The following is an 18,750-nucleotide window of genomic DNA, read 5'->3' on the forward strand; positions in this document are numbered from 1 at the left end:
GCAAGTATTCCATATGCCTTTGTAGGGAGTGTTGCCTGGTTCACTGTTCACCAGCTCCCTGGTTCTGACACTGGGACTACGTGTGGAATGTGGTGTGGTGGAAGTCAGATGTTTCCGAGGCCAGGAAAACTCTTGATTTTATTAAACAAACAAGCAGAATTAATATATTTGCAGAAACAAAACAGGAGAGCGAATATCAAATCACAATCCGTCTGTATGTGTTAACTTGACCCCCAGTTTATTAATACAGTGGGTATAATAAATACACAGTGGGTGACTGTTAGTTATAGTAATCGGGAAGAGGAGAGAGAAAGAGAATTACGTGCTGACCCCAATTCCTAATCCACTTCCCTTCCTTAGAGGTGCCCTACATCATTAACCCAAAACCCGTTACCCCTGTCTGAGACAAGCCCAGCTGGGTTAGAGGTTCCGATGACCTTAGACTCACCCCGATGTGAAAAACGTGATTTCGACTGGCTCTGTCCGTAGTCGCTTGCCGTAGCTGGGACTCCGCGAAGGGCTGCAGGCAATAACGGTCAGTTGGGCGGTGGGACCGGCCTGGTGAGTGCCTGTTTTATTCTCTTCCTCTTGATCGTTTTGCGAGTGGGTTGTTGTTGCGGTTGGTGGAGAATGTTGCTGGTGTTGCCCCAGTGGGTGTTTCATATCTCGGGATGCCTTCGGTCACCTCTGGACGTCGAGTGGAGGTTTACGAGGGAAAATGGGAACTTCGGATGCTGGAGAATCCGAGATAACAAAGCGTGGGGCTGGATGAACACAGCAGGCCAAGCAGCATCTCAGGAGCACAAAAGCTGATGTTTCGATCCTAGACCCTTCATCAGAAAAGGGGGATGGGGAGAGGATTCTGAAATAAATAGGGAGAGAGGGGGAGGCGGACCGAAGATGGATAGAGGAGAAGATAGGTAGGGAGGGGATAGGTCAGAGATAATGGGAACTGCAGATGCTGGAGAATCCAAGATAACAAAATGTGAGGCTGGATGAACACAGCAGGCCAAACAGCATCTCAGGAGCACAAAAGCTGACGTTTCGGGCCTAGACCCTTCATCAGAGAGGTCCGGAGAGGACGGACAGGTCAAGAGGGCGGGATGAGGTTAGTAGGTAGGAAATGGAGGTGCGAGGAAGAACAAGGTAGGGAGGCTGGGACGAGCTGGGCTGGTTTTGGGATGCGGGGGAAGGGGGGATTTTGAAGCTGGTGAAATCCACATTGATACCATTGGGTTGCAGAGTTCCCAAGCAGAATATGAGTTGCCGTTCCTGCAATCTTCGGGTGGCTTCATTATGGCACTGCAGGAGGCCCAGGATGGACATGTCCTCTGCGGAATGAGAGGGAGAGTTGAAATGGTTCGCGACAGGGAGGTGCAGTTGTTTATTGCGAACCGAGCATAGGTGTTCTGCAAAATGGTCCCCAAGCTTCCGCTTGGTTTCCTCAATGTAGAGGAAGCCACAGTGGGTACAGCGGATACACGATACCACATTGGCAGATGTACAGGTGAACATCTGCCTGATGTGGAAAGTCATCTTGGCCTGGGATGTTAGTGGGGGAAGAGGTGTGGGGGCAAGTGTAGCACTTCCTGCGGTTGTAGGGGAAAGTGCTGGGTGTCGTGAGTGTGGAGCGGACAAGGGAGTCCCGGAGGGAGTGCTCTTTCTGGAAGGCAGACAAGGGTGGTGATGGAAAAACACCTTTGGTGGGGGTTGGATTGTAGATGGCGGAAGTGTCGGAGGATGATGCGTTGTATCTGGAGGTTGGAGGGGTGATATGTGAGGATGAGGGTGATTCTCTTTTGGCGGTAATTGCAGGGACAGGATGTGAGGGATGAGTATGAATAGGTTTATACTTGTGTAGGCTCCAAAGAGTCTGAAAACGTTGAGGTTATTTATTTCCTGTCGACTGGCTTGCATTGTTTTTAATTGGGGCTCTAGTGGGGAGCTGGGAGTTTCCTTTGGTTTCACGGAGTTAACCCCAGTCCCAGACATCTGCCCCTGGGCTTGTATATTTCCCAGTCAGCCTCTTCCTGGCTTAGTTGCAGCCCAAGTTTTCAGGAGTCCCAGTGATTTTAATCCAACATAATATAATTCCCACAGCCTCTGCCTTCAGAGGGTTTTTAAATCCAGGGTGTGCCCAACAAATGATGGGGAATTTTGCTCCGCCTTACACGTTCTTTACTGCGTTGTTCACCTGTTCTGCTTTCAAGCATCTATGGATATGCAGTCCAAACTCTTAACCTCAGAACTTTCAAGGACCCTACTATTCAGTCCCTTACCTTGTTAGTCCTCCCAAAATGCATCACTTCACACTTAACAGGATTAGTTCCACGAGCAATGACCCTGCATAATTTGCTGTGTATCCCATCATGCTTACAGTTTTAGTTACATTTTCCATTAGACTTAGAAAAGATGATCGTTGTTGTATTTGCCTTATCTATTTGAAGTTTACTCGCCTGAATTAAAATATTCCATAGATCATAGAATCCCTAGAGTGTGGAAACAGGCCCTTCGGCCCAACAAGCCCATACCAACCCTCAGAACACTGACACAAACCCGTCCCCCATAACTCATCTAATGCACAAATCCATAAGCTCTACAGGCAATTTAGCATGACCAATCCACCGAGCCTGTACATATTTGGACTGTGGGAGGAAACCCACGCAGACACGTGGAGAATGTACAAACTCCACCCAGATAGTCGCCTGAGGGTGGAATTGAACGTGGGTCCCTGGCGCTGTGAGGCAGCAGTGTTAACCACTGAGTCTCTCTTCCTTTGATTTGTACATTAATACAGATTGTAAATAGCTGAGAGCCCAACCCTGATTCTTACAACACTCCGTTAGTCACAGCTTGTCAGCCTGAACATACCATGTTTATTGCTATTCTTTGCTTCCTGCCCATTAACTGATTTTTCTATCCATATGAATTAGAACAAAGAAAATTACAGCACAGGAACAGGCCCTTGAGGTCTACAAAATGATGAGAGGTACAGACAGGGTTGATAGCAAGAAGCACCCCCCCCCCCCCCCCCCCCCCGAGAGTGGGGGTCTCAATTACTGGGGGGGGGTCACGATTTCAAGGTGGGAGGGGAAAAGTTTAAGGGAGATATGCATGGAAAGTTCTTTATGCAGAGGGTGTTGGGTGCCTGGAATGAGCTGCCAGCGGAGATGTTAGAGGCAAGCACGATAGCATCATTGAAGATGTATCTGAAAATCTTGACTCTCGGCAGGATCTCTCAGTTCCGTGATCGGTCAATGAGCACTCTCAACCGGTCTGGCTGTTTAAGGCTTTATTCTTTATTTCTTCATACGGCCGGGTACAGATCGTCCAAAAACACAGAAGTTGAGCACTTCCGTGTTCCTCGGAGGAGCTGCGCAGACAACTTAATACAAAGACATTTTTCTACTTTTCTTAAAGCAGGGTACATGACGTGATCGCATAGTGTATTCAAACAATTACCAATCAACATGTGATATTGCTTCATTGACAGTTACTTAATCCAATGATATTAACTGGTAAATAATTTATGTCACAATGCTTAGATTACTTTTTAATCTTGGAACATTGTGCTGCAACATTTGCACCTGAAGGTCAGTTAGAATGGTTAGTACTTCCTCATCTTATCAAGTTACTTCTGTATTCTAAAGGGCACATTGTCTGCTAATCTTTCTTTGCGACGGTCTGGGGGTTAGCTACTTCTGCAACTCCAGCAGAATTAGCAGTTCATAGCCAAGAAGCCATTTTGTTGTGCTAACTAGCATCAAGAAGCCAACTTGTTGCCGTCTAAGTTACCAAGAGCATTTGTCAGACTGTTGCTCCTAGTGGCAACTAGTCACGTAGGTGCAGGTCATGAGCTTCCACATCCTAGCCTAGCCTGTAGTCAAGTTTCAGACTCTCATATCTAGACAGATACATGAATGGGCAGGAAGCAGAGGAATACGGATCCTTGGAAAATAAGTGATAGGTCTAGATAAAGGATCTGGATTGACGCAGGCTTGGAGTGCGGTTCCCCCCTCAACCTCCGTCTTTCTAATCTAAATAATCCTAATCTACTCAACCTGTCTTCATAGCTAGCACCCTTTTACACCAGACAACACCCTGGTGAGCCTCCTCTGCACCCTCTCCTTTTGGTAATGTGGCGACCAGAAAACAAATGTGGTCGAACCAAAGTTGCATACAACTGCAACATGACCTGCCAACTCTTGTACTTAATACCCCGTCCGATGAATGAAAGCATGCCGTATGCCTTCCTGACCCCCAATATCGACCTGCATAGTGACCTTTGGGGTACAACGGACCTGAACATCCAGATCTCTCTGTAAATCAATTTTCGCCAGGGCTTTTCCATTTACTGTATAGTTCACTCTTGAATTGGATCTTCCAAAATGCATCACCTTGCATTTGTCTGGATTGAACTCCATCTGCCACTTCTCCACCCAACTTTCCAGTCTGTCTATATTCTGCTGCATTCTCCGACAGAGCTCTTCGCAGTCGGCTACTCCACCAATCTTAGTGTCATCTGCAAACTTACTAATCAGACCATCTATACTTTCTTCCAGATCATTTATGCTTATCACACACAACAGTGGTCCCAATATGGATTCCTGTGGAACACCACTGGTCACATTTCTCCATTTTGAGAAACTGACTTCCACTACAACTCTCTGTCTCCAGTTGTCCAGTCAGTTCTATATTCATTAAGTTAGTACACCCTGTACTCCATGTGACTTCACTTTCTCCATCAGCCTACCATGGGGAACCTTATCAAACGCCTTACTGAAGTCCATGTATATGACATCTACAGCCCTTCCCTCATCTATCAACTTTGTCATTTCCTCAAAGAATTCTATCAAGTGGGTAAGATATGACCTTCCCTGCACAAAACCATGCTGCCTATAACTAATAAGCCTATTCTCTTCCAAATGTGAATAGATCCTGTCCCTCAGTATCTTTTCCAGCAGCTCCCCCACCACTGATGTCAGGCTCACCGCTCTATAATTACCTGGATTATCCTTGCTCTCCTTCTTAAACAAGGGGGCAACATTAGCAATTCTCCAGACCTCTGGGACCTCACCCGAGCTCAAGGATGCTGCAAAGATATCTGTTAAGGCCCCAGCTATTTCCCCTCTCACTTCCCTCAGTAACCTGGGATAGATCCCATCCAGACCTGGGGACTTGTCCACCCTAATGCCTTTTAGAATATCCAGCACTCAGTGTTGGGAAAATTAAAATCTCCCATCACCACCACCCTGTTGCTCCTACACCTTTCCATAATCTGTCTACGTATTTGTACCTCTATCTCATGCTTGCTTTTGGGAGGCCTGGATACAGCCCCAACATTGTTACCGCATCCTTCCTATTTCTGAGCTCTGCCCATATTACCTCACTGCTCAAATCCTCTATAGTGCCCTCCTTCAGCACAGCTGTGATATCCTCTTTGACCAATAATGCAACTCCTCCACCCCTTTTACCTTCCTCTGTATCCTGCCTGCAGCATCAATAACCTTGTCCTTCCAATCTTGTCCTTCCCTCAACCAAGTCTCAGTAGTAGCGATAACATCATACTCTCGGGTACTAATCCAAGCCCTAAGTTCATCTGCCTTATCTACTGCTCTTCTCGCATTAAAACAAATGCATCTCAGACCACTTGTCCCTTTGTATTCATCATCTGTTTTCTGCCTCCTCTTCCCCTTAGTCACACTGACTTCATTACCTAGTTCCTTACAGGCTTTAGTTACAAAATATTGAATTTCCAAACTCCAAGAGTCTTTATCTAATTTAAGAAACTTTTGTACGGTCTCTATTTGTATTTCCAAAAGACATTCAATAAAAATACATTTATAATTTCACCTTTATTTCTGCACTAATTACATCCTAAAATCTGCTGATAATTTTGTGAAACAGGATGTGTCTTTTGGAACACGTATAGAATGTACTACCAGAAACTCAGCAGGCCTGGCAGCATCTGTGGAGAGGGAAATCACACTAACGGTTCGAGTCCAGTGGCTCTTCTTCAAAACCATGTTGACTTGGTCCAATCATGTTATGCTTTTCTGAATGTACTGTAGAGATGTTTAAACGTGTATTCTAGAACATTCCTAATGACTTAGAGATAATAGGAACTGCAGATGCTGGAGAATCTGAGATAACAAAGTGTAGAGCTGATGAACACAGCAGGGCAAAACAGCATCAGAGGAGCAGGAAAGCTGACGTTTCAGGCCTAGACCCTTCAGAAAATGTCTGAAGAAAGGTCTAGGTCCGAAACGTCGGCTTTCCTGCTCCTCTGCTGCTTGCCCTGCTGTGTCCATCCAGCTCTACACCTTGTTATAAGAGCCAAATGAGCTGCAGATGCTGTAAATCAGGAACAAAAACAAAGTTGCTGGAAAAGCTCAGCAGGTCTGGCAGCATCTGTGGAGGAGAAAAATGAATTAACGTTTCGGGTCTGGTGACTTTTCCTCAGAACTCAAGGTAGAAAAAGAAAATGATTCTTTTCTCTGGAGTGGTGGAGGCTGGGGGGAGACTTGACAAAGTCTCTAATTTTGTGAGATGCATAGATAGGGTTGACAGTCAGAACTTTCTTCCCCAGTAGAAATGCCCAACGCCAGGCGGCATGCATTTACGATGAGATGGTGTAAGTTCAGAGGAAATCCGAGGGTCAGGTTCTTTTACACGGAGAGTGGTAGGAGTCTGGAATATGCTGCCAGGTGTGATAGTGGAGGCAGATATGATAGGCGTGTTCAAGCGATTTTTAAATAAGCACATGAATGTGGAAGGAATGGAGGGATGTGGGGCGAGGGCTGGCAGAAGGAATTAGTTAAACTTGACGTCATGTTCAGCACAGCATCGTGGGCTTGAGGCCTGTTCCTGTGCTGTACACTTCGGTGCTCTGTTGTTCTATGCTATTCTGTTTTTTGACCTTACCTTCTTATATACTGTCACTAACATTCCTGTCACACTCATCTTTTCTGATTCCATATTGAAACACTTTTTTTCTATGCTTCAGCTTTAATGCACAGATTTCTAAATCTTGCTTCACTTAAACCCTCCTCCTTTTCTTAATTTTAAGCCATTTCCATACTCTTACCAGATTCATTGGTGCATTTTATTTTTCTGCATTCTGTTCCTTCCTGTCACACTCCAGTTATCATTTTATGTATCACTGCACTGCATTATTGACTTGTCCTTTTTTTTTAATTTTCTAAATCACCGCTCATGTGAACATTCTCATGGCCCATTTAAAACCTATTTGCGTCTCTGGTTATATGGCTCGCCAGGACTTTGGATCCAGTGTGCAGTTCAGGTGAAACATTCCAGTGGTACAGACTCCTCTGTTTTCAGGACTGGCACCAGTGCCCCTTGGAGTGGAGAAAGCAAAGGAAATGTAGGGAACTGAGGAGTTAAAAGAAAAATACACTAGAATTTTTCTGAAATGAGTGGTGACAAGATGCCACAGTCATAAGTTGCAGCAAGAAAGAAAAGCTAAAGAGAGGGACAAAGGAGTTGAGGTCCAGTCAGCAGCCACACTGTCTGATGAAATGGTAAAGGAAAAATTTAAACAGGTAGAGGATCAGGCTGGATAAGGATGCGGTTGAATTTAGCTGTAGCTGTGAAATGCATCAGATGGTAGGAAACCACAGGCAGTAATAAAATCAGTACCTTTGATGCCAGTTCCTGCATTTGAAGAACCTTTTGTGCAGGTTATGATTGATTGTGTTAGTCCCTGCATAAAACCAAAAATGAGAACCACTATTTGCTAACCATGATGGATGTGTCTACCAAATTTGTGGAGGCGATTCCCTTACGGAATGTTAAGGCAATAAAGGTTGTGGAGGAGTTGTTTGGTTTCCTTCCCCATTATGGATTACCCAGGGAGATTCAGTCAGACCAAGGGTCCAATTTTACTGCCAAACTATTTAAGGAGTTCATGGATAGTTTCGGCATTCAGCGCTTTAAATCAAATGTGTAACATCCTGAATCCCAGGGGAGCATTGGCAATTATTCTATCCCACTTTCTAAGGACTTTCTCATCATTCAGTTCATTTTGAGGCACATCAAAATTCAAATCATTTGGATTTGATTCCTCACTCTGACTGGCAGTAACTAAAACTTGTTTATCTGGATCCTTTTCCTTGTTTCAACAGGTTCACATGACATACTAAATGAAGTTTTTTCCTATCTTTCATCTTTACCAAATAATTCACTTGACTTAACTTCTCAGTTTGATAGGGACCACTAAATCTTGCTTTGATGTGATCTCCTACTACTGGTAACAGCACCAATAATTTATCCCCAAGAGCCAACGTACGAATTTTAGATTTCTTATTTGCTTCTTGCTTCATTAGATGCTATGCCACATTCAGATGTTGTCTAGCCAATTCACCTTCTTTGATTAATCTTACTCTCAACCCAGATAAAAAAATCCAACTGTGAGATCTCTTACTTCAGATCTATCAAGTTTTCCTTAAATAATCTTAAAGGCCGTCTTACTTCAGGGCCAAATATCAACTCACATGGAGTAAACTTAGTTGATATCTCTAATGGCAAACAGAAGAAGGAAGGCTTGTTGCGTTGTTATGAGGGCATATGTAGCAATTGAATTAGTCTTCTGCATTCTATAGTACGCAAGGTTGAAGTAGGGAATGCTGTTCCAATAAAACAACACCATTGAGGCTTAATCCTCTCAAAGCCATAGAGGTACAGAGGGAAGTGGATGTGATGCTCCAAAAAGACGACATTGAGCTAAGCCAAAGTGAGTGGAATTCGCTGATCATGTTCATTCCCAAACCTAATTATACTGAACGATTCTGCATGGATTATCAGAAGATCAGTGTCATAACTAAATTAGACTCAGACCCAATTCCAAGGCTGGACGACTGTTTGCGAAAAGTTAGACTTACTTCATGGTTACTGGCAAGTAACATTGTCCGACGGAGTGAGTGAAATTTCTGTATGTGTAACCTCAAATGGACTGTATCAATTTAAAGTAATGCCCTTTGGAATACAGAGCACACCAGCCACTTTTCAAAGACTTATGACCAGACTTGTTGCAGGATTGACTAATTGTGGAGTCACTGTAGATGACTTAGTGATCTTTAGCCACTCATGGAAAGATCACTTGGTGCATTTGGCAGAGCTCTTTGAGAGACTACAGGAGGCAAATCTGGTTATAAATCTAGCAAAAACTGAATTTTCAAAGGCAGAAACAATGTTTTTGGGACTCCACATTGGGTGTGCAAGGATGACCCTGAGGGAGGTGAAAACTAAGTCCTTTTCGATGAACTTGCGAGACCATTGTCAAATGAAGAAGTACTTCAGTTTTTGGGATTGAGTGTATTCTACTGAAAGTTTGTACCAAACTTTAGTAGCATGGTGGAACTGCTGACACATTTGTTAAAGATCAGCATGAAATTTCCATTGACAGAAAAATGCCAGTGGCCATTTGAGAATTTAAAAGCAGTGTTAACCACCGTACCAGTTTTAGCCACACTAAATTTCTTGAAAGTCTTTAAATTGATACCAGCTGTGTAGGGGTTGGATCAGTGATAAGGGGAACTGCAGATGCTGGAGAATCCAAGATAACCAAATGCGAAGCTGGATGAACACAGCAGGCCCAGCAGCATCTCAGGAGCACAAAAGCTGACGTTTCGGGCCTAGACCCTTCATCAGAGAGGGGGATGGGGTGAGGGTTCTGGAATACATAGGGAGAGAGGGGGAGGCGGACCGAAGATGGAGAGAAAAGAAGATAGGTGGGAGGAGAGTATAGGTGGGGAGGTAGGGAAGGGATAGGTCAGTCCACGGAAGACGGACAGGACAAGGAGGTGGGATGAGGTTAGTAGGTAGGAGATGGAGGTGCGGCTTGGGGTGGGAGGAAGGGATGGGTGAGAGGAAGAACAGGTTAGGGAGGCAGAGACAGGTTGGACTGGTTTTGGGATGCAGTGGGTGGAAGGGAAGAGCTGGGCTGGTTGTGTGGTGCAGTGGGGGGAGGGGACGAACTGGGCTGGTTTTGGGATGCGGTGGGGGAAGGGGAGATTTTGAAGCTGGTGAAGTCCACATTGTTACCATTGGGCTGCAGGGTTCCCAATGTGGACTTCACCAGCTTCAAAACCTCCCCTTCCCCCACCGCATCCCAAAACCAGCCCAGTTCGTCCCCTCCCCCCACTGCACCACACAACCAGCCCAGCTCTTCCCCTCCACCCACTGCATCCCAAAACCAGTCCAACCTGTCTCTGCCTCCCTAACCTGTTCCTCCTCTCACCCATCCGTTCCTCCCACCCCAAGCTGCACCTCCATCTCCTACCTACTTATCTCATCCCACCTCCTTGACCTGTCCGTCTTCCCTGGACTGACCTATCCCCTCCCTACCTCCCCACCTATACTCTCCCCTCCACCTATCTTCTTTTCTCTCCATCTTCGGTCCGCCTCCCCCTCTCTCCCTATTTATTCCAGAACCCTCACCCCATCCCCCCTCTCTGATGAAGGGCCTAGGCCCGAAACGTCAGCTTTTGTGCTCCTGAGATGCTGCTGGGCCTGCTGTGTTCATCCAGCCTCGCATTTCGTTATCGTGTAGGGGTTGGAGTTGTGTTGATGCAGGAGGATGATGGGAGAATTGAAAGGCCAATTGGTTATTTTTCAAAGAAACTCAATATCCACCAGAGAAATACTCCGCCATTGAAAAAGAGTTGAGTTAGGCACTGGCCTTACAATGTTTGTAACATATACATTAAAATAATGTTTCAGAGATGGGTATGTATAGAGACCACAGGCCTCTCACCTTTTTTGGAAAGATTTAAGGAAGAGAATACAAGACTATTTCATTGAAGTCTTATGTTACCGGCTCTTAATTTACATATTGTACATGTGGATTGCAAAAAGGTTATTGTTATCAGGGATTCATAAGAAAATGTACAAAAAGATAGAACTACCATTGCCCAATGTTATGTACGTATGCAGAATTAGTATGTAAGGTGTGATTTTAAATTACTGACCTATGTATCTCATGACAATGGTGTTAAGATTTTTTTAAAAAAGGTCGTCTTTGTATAATGATGGTTCATTTTTTTTTCATGGAGGGACAGGTGTTATGAAGTTGTGTAGCATACCATGAATTGGAAGGTAGGAAGTTAGAATTTTTTTAAATGGTAAGGGAGAAAAGTGTGATTCCTTTTTAAGAGGTAAAATGCTTTTCTAAACTTAGAGATTTATACAGAGAAAAAAATGTCTGTGTTTAGCTGAAGATGTACAGCCAATTCTGAAATTGAAACATGTATCAATTGCCTGTGTGATTGGAAACCTTGGGCCTGTTTTGATGTTTTGGCAACCAGCTGGAATCAGCCAATTAATTTACATCAAACACTTGGTGATCGAAAGCTAATTGAATTTAAATCTGATGGTTTTGAGAACCCCAGAGCAATGCTGTTGTAAGAAATTGATATGTCAACCAAGGTATGTAAGGAGAGAGATTTTGAAAATCCGGTGATAATAAGCGTCTAGCTCCCACGTGAAATTTCTAAACACTCTAAGAAAGCACCATCTATCCATAAAAGGTACCACAACACCTCTAGCTAAGAGTCCTCACAGAAGTCGTCACAGACAAAATATCCCTGACAACTGAATCAGCAGAAGAACAGCATTTACGACTTGAGAGCAGCAGAAGAAAGTCGTGTAGACTTTGAGAGACTTTTTAACTTTTTTTTATTACTTGGATTTATGTAATTGGCACTTTTATTTATTGGAATAGCATACCAGTTGGATTTAGAGATAATGGGAACAGCAGATGCTGTAGAATCCGAGATAAAGTGTGAAGCTGGATGAACACAGCAGGCCAAGCAGCATCTCAGGATCACAAAAGCTTTGGTGCTCCGGAGATGCTGCTCGGCCTGCTGTGTTCATCCAGCTTCACGCTTTGTTACCAGTTAGATTTAGTTCAGTTAGGGAAAAGCTAGTACTTAGGGAATTGTTCAGTTTGTTAGTAGCTCTATTGATTTGTTAACTGTTAGGTTTAAATAAATAAAATGTTATTTGTCAGTTATAAAGTGCATAACAGGTTAAATGAAATAAAATGCCTATCTTTTTAACAGATGGATTAGCTTCTCTGGGTGCTTTTGTTAGGTTCGTTTTTCAGAGACCCTCACAGACTTCTTGCAAGAGCAAGACACTGACCTGTCTACAAAAACAATCCTTTATTAATAAGCAAGTCACAGTTGCGGAGGATCGCTGTACGCAACCCGGCAGAGATTGCTGAGCATCGTGAATGGTTCTCTCCGAACAGGGGACAGTCCCCAGTTTTATACCCTTGGAATTGGCAAATACATAAAACAATTACTACATCTGAAACATCATAAGTATGTGGTCATGCCGCTATAACGAGAACAGGATACAGCTTTGATCGTCACAAAGTGTATGATAACAACAGGATGTGATTTCAAGTAGTGACAACTGCTTGGCTTGATCAAAGGTCACTCACCTGGCCATTTCAGCAGAAACAGGGGTAGGCAGCAGTGTTGGGGTAGAGCTACAAAGATTACAGAGTCAAGCCCACCGACTCCCACAGCTACCTAGAGTACACCTTCTCCCATCCACCTTCCTGCAAAAATTCCATCCCCTATTCCCAACTCCTTCGCCTCTGCCGCATCTGTTCTCAGGATGAGGCATTCCACTCCCGTATGTCTCAGATAGAACATAGAACATTACAGCACAGTACAGGCCCTTCGGCCCTCTGTTGTGCTGACCTGTCATACCGATCTCAAGCCCATCTAACCTACACTATTCCATGTACGTCCATATGCTTGTCCAATGACGACTTTAATGTACCCAAAGTTGGTGAATCTACTACCGTTGCAGGAAAAGCGTTCCATTCCCTTACTACTCTGAGTAAAGAAACTACCTCTGACATCTGTCCTATATCTTTCACCCCTCAGTTTAAAGCTATGCCCCCTCGTGCTCGCCGTCACCATCCTAGGAAAAAGGCTCTCCCTATCCACCCTATCTAACCTGCTGATTATTTTATATGTTTCAATTAAGTCACCTCTCAACCTTCTCTCTAATGAAAACAGCCTCAAGTCTCTCAGCCTTTCCTTGTAAGACCTTCCCTCCATACCAGGCAACATCCTAGTAAATCTCCTCTGCACCCTTTCCAAAGCTTCCACATCCTTCTTATAATGTGGTGACCAGAACTGTACACAATACTCCAAGTGCGGCCGCACCAGAGTTTTGTACAGCTTCACCATAACCTCTTGGTTCCGGAACTCGACCCCTCTATTAATAAAAGCTAAAACGCTGTATGCCTTCTTAACAGCCCTGTCAACCTGGGTGGCAACTTTCAAGGATCTGTGTACATAGACACTGAGATCTCTCTGCTCATCTACACTACTAAGAATCTTACCATTAGCCCTGTACTTTGCCTTCTGGTTACTCCTACCAAAGTGCATCACCTCACACTTGTCTGCATTAAACTCCATTTGCCACCTCTCAGCCCAGCTCTGCAGCTTCTCGATGTGATGTCTTCATTCTTCAAGGACCGCAACTCTCCTCCACACCCCCACAGTGGTCAAGAACGCCCTCAACAATGTCTCCCGCATTTCCCACAACTCATCCCTCACACCCCATCCCCACAATAACCATCAAACGAGAATCCTCCTCGTCCTCACATAGCACCCCACCAACCTCCGGATCCAATGCATCATCCTCCGACACTTCCGCCGTCTGCAGTTCGACCCCACCACCAAAGACATTTTTCCATCCCCACCCTTGTCTGCTTTCCGGAGAGACCACTCTCTCTGGGACTCCCTTATCCGCTCCACACTTCATCCAACCCCACCACACCCGGCACTTTTCCCCTGCAACCGCAGGAAGTGCTACACCTGCCCCCACACCACCTCCCTCACCCCCATCCCAGGCCCCAAGAAGACTTTCCACATCAAGCAGATGTTCATCTGCACATTTGCCAATGTGGTATACAGCATCCGCTGTACCCATTGTGGCTTCCACTACATTGGGGAAACCAAGTGGAGGCTTGGGGACCGCTTTGCAGAACACCTATGCTTGGTTCGCAATAAACAACTGCACCTCCCAGTCGCGAATCATTTCAACACCCCCTTGCATTCCTTAGACGACGTGTCCATCCTGGGCCTCCTGCAGTGCCACAACGATGCCACCCAAAGGTTGCAGGAACAGCAGCTCCTATTCTGCTTGGGAACCCTGCAGCCAATGGTATCAATGTGAACTTTGCAAGCTTCAAAATCCCCCCCCCCCCCCCCCCCCCCCCACCACTGCATCCCAAAACCAGCCCAGCTTGTCCCATCCTCCCTAACCTGTTCTTCCTCTCACCTGTTCCCTCCTCCCACCTCAAGCCGCACCTCCATTCCCTACCTACTACCCTCAATTCGCCCCCTTGACCTGTCTGTCTCCCCGGACTAAACCTATCCCCTCCCTACATCCCCACCTACACTCTCGTATGCTGGCTCCATCCCTGCCTCTTTAACTTGTCTCTCTCCTCTCCACCTATCTTCTCCTCTATGCATCTTCGATCCGTCTCCCCGTCTCTCCCTATTTATTTCAGAACTCTCTTCCCCCTCTCTCTTTTCTGATGAAGGGTCTAGGCCAAGATCCTAAGATGCTGCTTGGCCTGCTGTGTTCATCCAGCTCCACGCTTTGTTATCTCAGATTCTCCAGCATCTGCAGTTCCCATTATCTTGTGTTTACAGATGTTTCACACCCAATTCTATTTGGGCAGGAAGTTGACACAGTGTTCATATACTCCTGAATGAGGAGATAAGGAGCATAAAAATTCATGGGATGTTAACCCATTAACATCTCACTTTGGGTTTAATTATTAGAAAGGGACTTCTATTCCCACCATAACAGACTGGGGGCTTGTGTTTCAGTTTAATTCTGAGCATTTCAAACTCTTCTCTGTAACCCATCTTAGTGATAATTTATGTGCAAAACACATTGATCAAGTCAGCAAAAGAAATATAAATTCTATCCCTGACACTATACTGTCTCCAACTGCAGCTACATTCTGTTTAACACCCCCCTAACTTGAGTGACTCCTTTCACTATGGTGCCCTAGACAGATTGTATCCTGTATTCCTTGCTCTTGTCCGCAAGCAACAACTTTGAATCTGCTGAATGATATCAGTTGCTGAGGTTCTGTCATTGTTGCCTGCAGTTCCCATCCCCATCCTCTTGTCCCTCACCAGCGATTAAGCAATAATTAAATTTCTATGTTGTCTAGTATTGGCTGTTTAGACATGTTAAATGGTTGCAAGTATTTAGCACTTCTTCATGGGAATAAGAATCAAGAATTTGAATTAAGTTGCCAAATAAATCTTTATTTAGTGTGAACATATTTTCATTTCATGCAAACTATATTTCTGACCATGAAAGACCATTATAAGAGGTTGCACAATGTGATGTAATCGGAGAATATTTTTTGTAGAAGTGTAAAAAGGCTATAATGCTTGATGTTACTGCTTTTCCTGATTCCAGTTAGATGTGAAATATGACTGATGTTGTTTTGATATTCACAAAAGCCAAACTCATGTATTTGAAATTCTCAACTGAATTCAGGAATCATTTCAAATTCAAGTTCAGTTTCTTGAAATATATTTCTTTATAACTTCTAAACCATCGTAAGTGTTTTCCTTCGAGACGTCTGCAAAATGAGAGTAACAGAATTATTAGAAAGTATGCAAGCAGAGCAGAATCTAAAACCAGATGCCTACATTCCACACAGTAAGAACAGCTTATTTCCCACTTGATTGCAAGCCAATTGGCCATAGAGACAAAACCCCTTAAAACCTGTGCTGCATGCTCAAAAGGAAAAGCATTTAGCATAAAACTTGACACATTTACAGGGTGGGCCACCACTTTCCTCCAAATCTTTGTGAATCTCTCACAATAGTCTGTACAGTTAACTAGAGTATTGCAATTATAATGTGTTTGTTCTGGATTTAAAGCAAGGAAGTAAATATAAGATATTAATACACAATATCAGTAGAATCAATATTTATTTTATTCCTTTATAGGACGTGGACATCTCTGGCTGGGCCAGCACTTACTGCATCTCTAATTACCTTGAGAAAGTGGTGGTGAGATCCTTTCTCAAGCTCTTGATGTTCAGTTGATGTAGATACACCCCGATGTGTTTAGGGAGGAATTTCCAAGATATTGACCCAGTAGCAGTGAAGAAATGACAATATATTTCTAAGCCAGGATGTTGAGTGCCTTGGAGAGAATTTCAGGTAGCAGTATTCTCACATGTCTGCTGTCCTTGACCTTGAAGATGATAATGGTTGTAGGTTTGGAACGTGCTATATAAGGAACTACGGTGAATTTCTGTAGCGCACCTTGCAGATAGTACATGCTGCTGCCACTGTGTCAGTGGTGGAGGGAGTAAATGTTTGTGGATGACCTACTCATCAAGTGGCTGTTCTGGCTTAGAAGGCTACTTGTCGAAGAATCCTTAGCATTAATTGGTTCTTGTAGCCAAAGTTTGGTTTATGGTAGGTGTAGTTGAGCCTCTGGTCAATGGTAACTTCAAGATTCTTGATAGTGGGGGTAACAATGATATCAATCTCATGGAATTCAAAGGATGATGGTTAGATTTTTGTCTTGTTGGAGATGGTGATTGTCTGGCACTTGTGTGGCACTAATGGCACTTGCCACCTTCCAGCCAAAGTCTGGATATTGTCCAGGTATTGCTGCATTGGGCATGAATTGCTTCAGCATTTGACAAATTGAGAGTGATGGAGAGAAGGTCATTGACGAAGCAGATGCAGATTTTTGGGCATAGGATGCTACTCTGAGGAGATCCTGCGAAGATGTTCTGGGGCTGATATAACAGTTTAATTTGTTGGAATCAATCATCTTTTCTTCCATATATGACCCTAACTAGCAGAATTTTTTTCACCATTATTAGCACTGACTCCAATTTTTGCTAGGGCTCCTTAATGTCACACTTGGTCAAGTGCAGTGTTAATGTCAAGGACTGTTACTTTCACCTCACCTCTGGAATGCAGCTCTTTTAGAGCCATAGAATCATACAGCATGGAAACACACTCCAGCCCAACACATTCATGCTGACCAGACATCCTAATTTGACTTAGTCCCATTTGCCAACATTTGGCCCATATCCCTCTTAACCCTTCCTATTCATATACCCATCCAGGTGCCTTTTGAATGTTGTAATTGTCCCTGCCTCCACCACACTCTGGCAATTCATTTGATACGCACATCACCCTCTGCATGACAAAGTTACATCTCGGGTCCCTTTTAATATCTTTCCCCTCTCACCTTAAACTTAATGTCATCTAGTTTTGGACTCCCTCGCCTGAGGAAAAAAAGGCTTTGACTAATCATCCTATCCATGCACCTCATGATTTTATAAACCTCCTGTAAGGCCATCTCTTTAAAGCGAAAGAGAAAGACCACAGAGGCAGAGACAGAGGAGCAAGATAGAATTTTGAACCACGGCTGAGGTCAGGAACTGAGTAGTCCTGGTAGAACCCAAGCTGAGTGTCAGTGAGTTATTGCGAGAAGGTGCTGTTTGATAGGACTGTTCATGATCCTGTCCATCACTTTACTCATGATCAGTATTCTGATATAGCAGCAAAAAGACCAATTTGCATTTTGTATATTTCCAGATAAATGCCAACATTCTAGCTGTACAGGTAGAACTTAGATAGGGATAAAGAAAGTTCTGGAACACAAATCTTTTAGCACTATTGCTGAAATATTTTTAGGACATGTTTTCTTTACAATATCCAACATGCTCAGCTGTTTCTTGATATCATGTGAAGTGGATTGAGATGCTTGAAGTCTGGTCCCTGTAATGCTAGGAACTGTCAGAGACTGAGATAAATCATTCACTCAGCATGTCTGGCAGAATACTTCTGCAAAAGCTTTAGTCTTATCTTCTACACTGATATTCTAGGGTCCTCCATCCTTGTGGATGGGGATATTTATGGAGCTGCCGCCTCCTCCATTAAGTTGTTTTATTGTCCATCACCATTCACAACTTGATTTGGCAGAACTGCAGAGCTCAGATCTGATCCATTCATAATAGAATTGCTTGGCCCTTCCTGCAAATGTTTTTTGTCCAAAATCAGACCTGTTCGTAGCTTCACCAGGTTGAGACTTCACTTTTTAAGTATGCCTATTGCTGTTCCTGGCATGCCCTTCTGTAATCTTGACTAAACTAGGGTTGATCCCTGGCTTGATGGCAGTGGTAGAGTGGAGAATATGCCAGGCCATGATTATGTTTGAATACAATTCCATGTGCCTCATGGATGCCCAGTCTTGAGATACTAAATCCGTTTAAAATCTATCCTGTTTAGCACAGTGCCACACAATGCGACGGAGGGTGTTCTTAATGTGATGATGACAGTTTGCTTCTAAAATGATAGTGAGGTGGTTACTGTCATTGATACTGCCTTGGAAAGACACATCTGCCATAGGCAACTTGCTGAGAATGATGGCAAGGATGTTCTATTTCCCCCTGTTGCTAGCTCACCAGCTCCTGCAAACCCAGTCTAGCTACTTTAACCTGTAGCACTCAACCAGGTTGATCAGTGGTTTGATTGACAGTTCTGTCAAGCTACTCTTGGTGATAGCTATTGATGTATCCCACCCAGAGTACTTTCTCTGTGCTTGCCACCTTCTGTGTTTCCTTCAAGTGTTCAACGTAAAGGTTTATTCATCAGTTGAGCAAGGCCTAAACATGATAATCAGAAGGGAGTCTTCCTT

At 44.1% G+C, this 18,750-nt stretch overlaps 1 long non-coding RNA gene across 6 annotated transcripts in view; it reads left to right on the forward strand.

The window, feature by feature from the left end:
- Positions 1–309: 309 nt before the first annotated feature.
- Positions 310–18,750, forward strand: part of LOC125458519 (uncharacterized) — an 85,249-nt gene continuing 66,808 nt past the window's right edge. Inside the window, exon 1 of one of the 6 annotated variants that reach the window (XR_007248835.2) lies at positions 310–561. This is a non-coding gene — a long non-coding RNA (uncharacterized LOC125458519). The remainder of the gene's footprint in view (positions 562–18,750) is intronic. The other 5 variants (XR_007248836.2, XR_007248834.2, XR_009446618.1 and 2 more) reach the window with 5 other exon arrangements.

Source organism: Stegostoma tigrinum, chromosome 13 (genome assembly GCF_030684315.1).
Source record: "Stegostoma tigrinum isolate sSteTig4 chromosome 13, sSteTig4.hap1, whole genome shotgun sequence".
Lineage (NCBI taxonomy): Eukaryota > Metazoa > Chordata > Chondrichthyes > Orectolobiformes > Stegostomatidae > Stegostoma > Stegostoma tigrinum.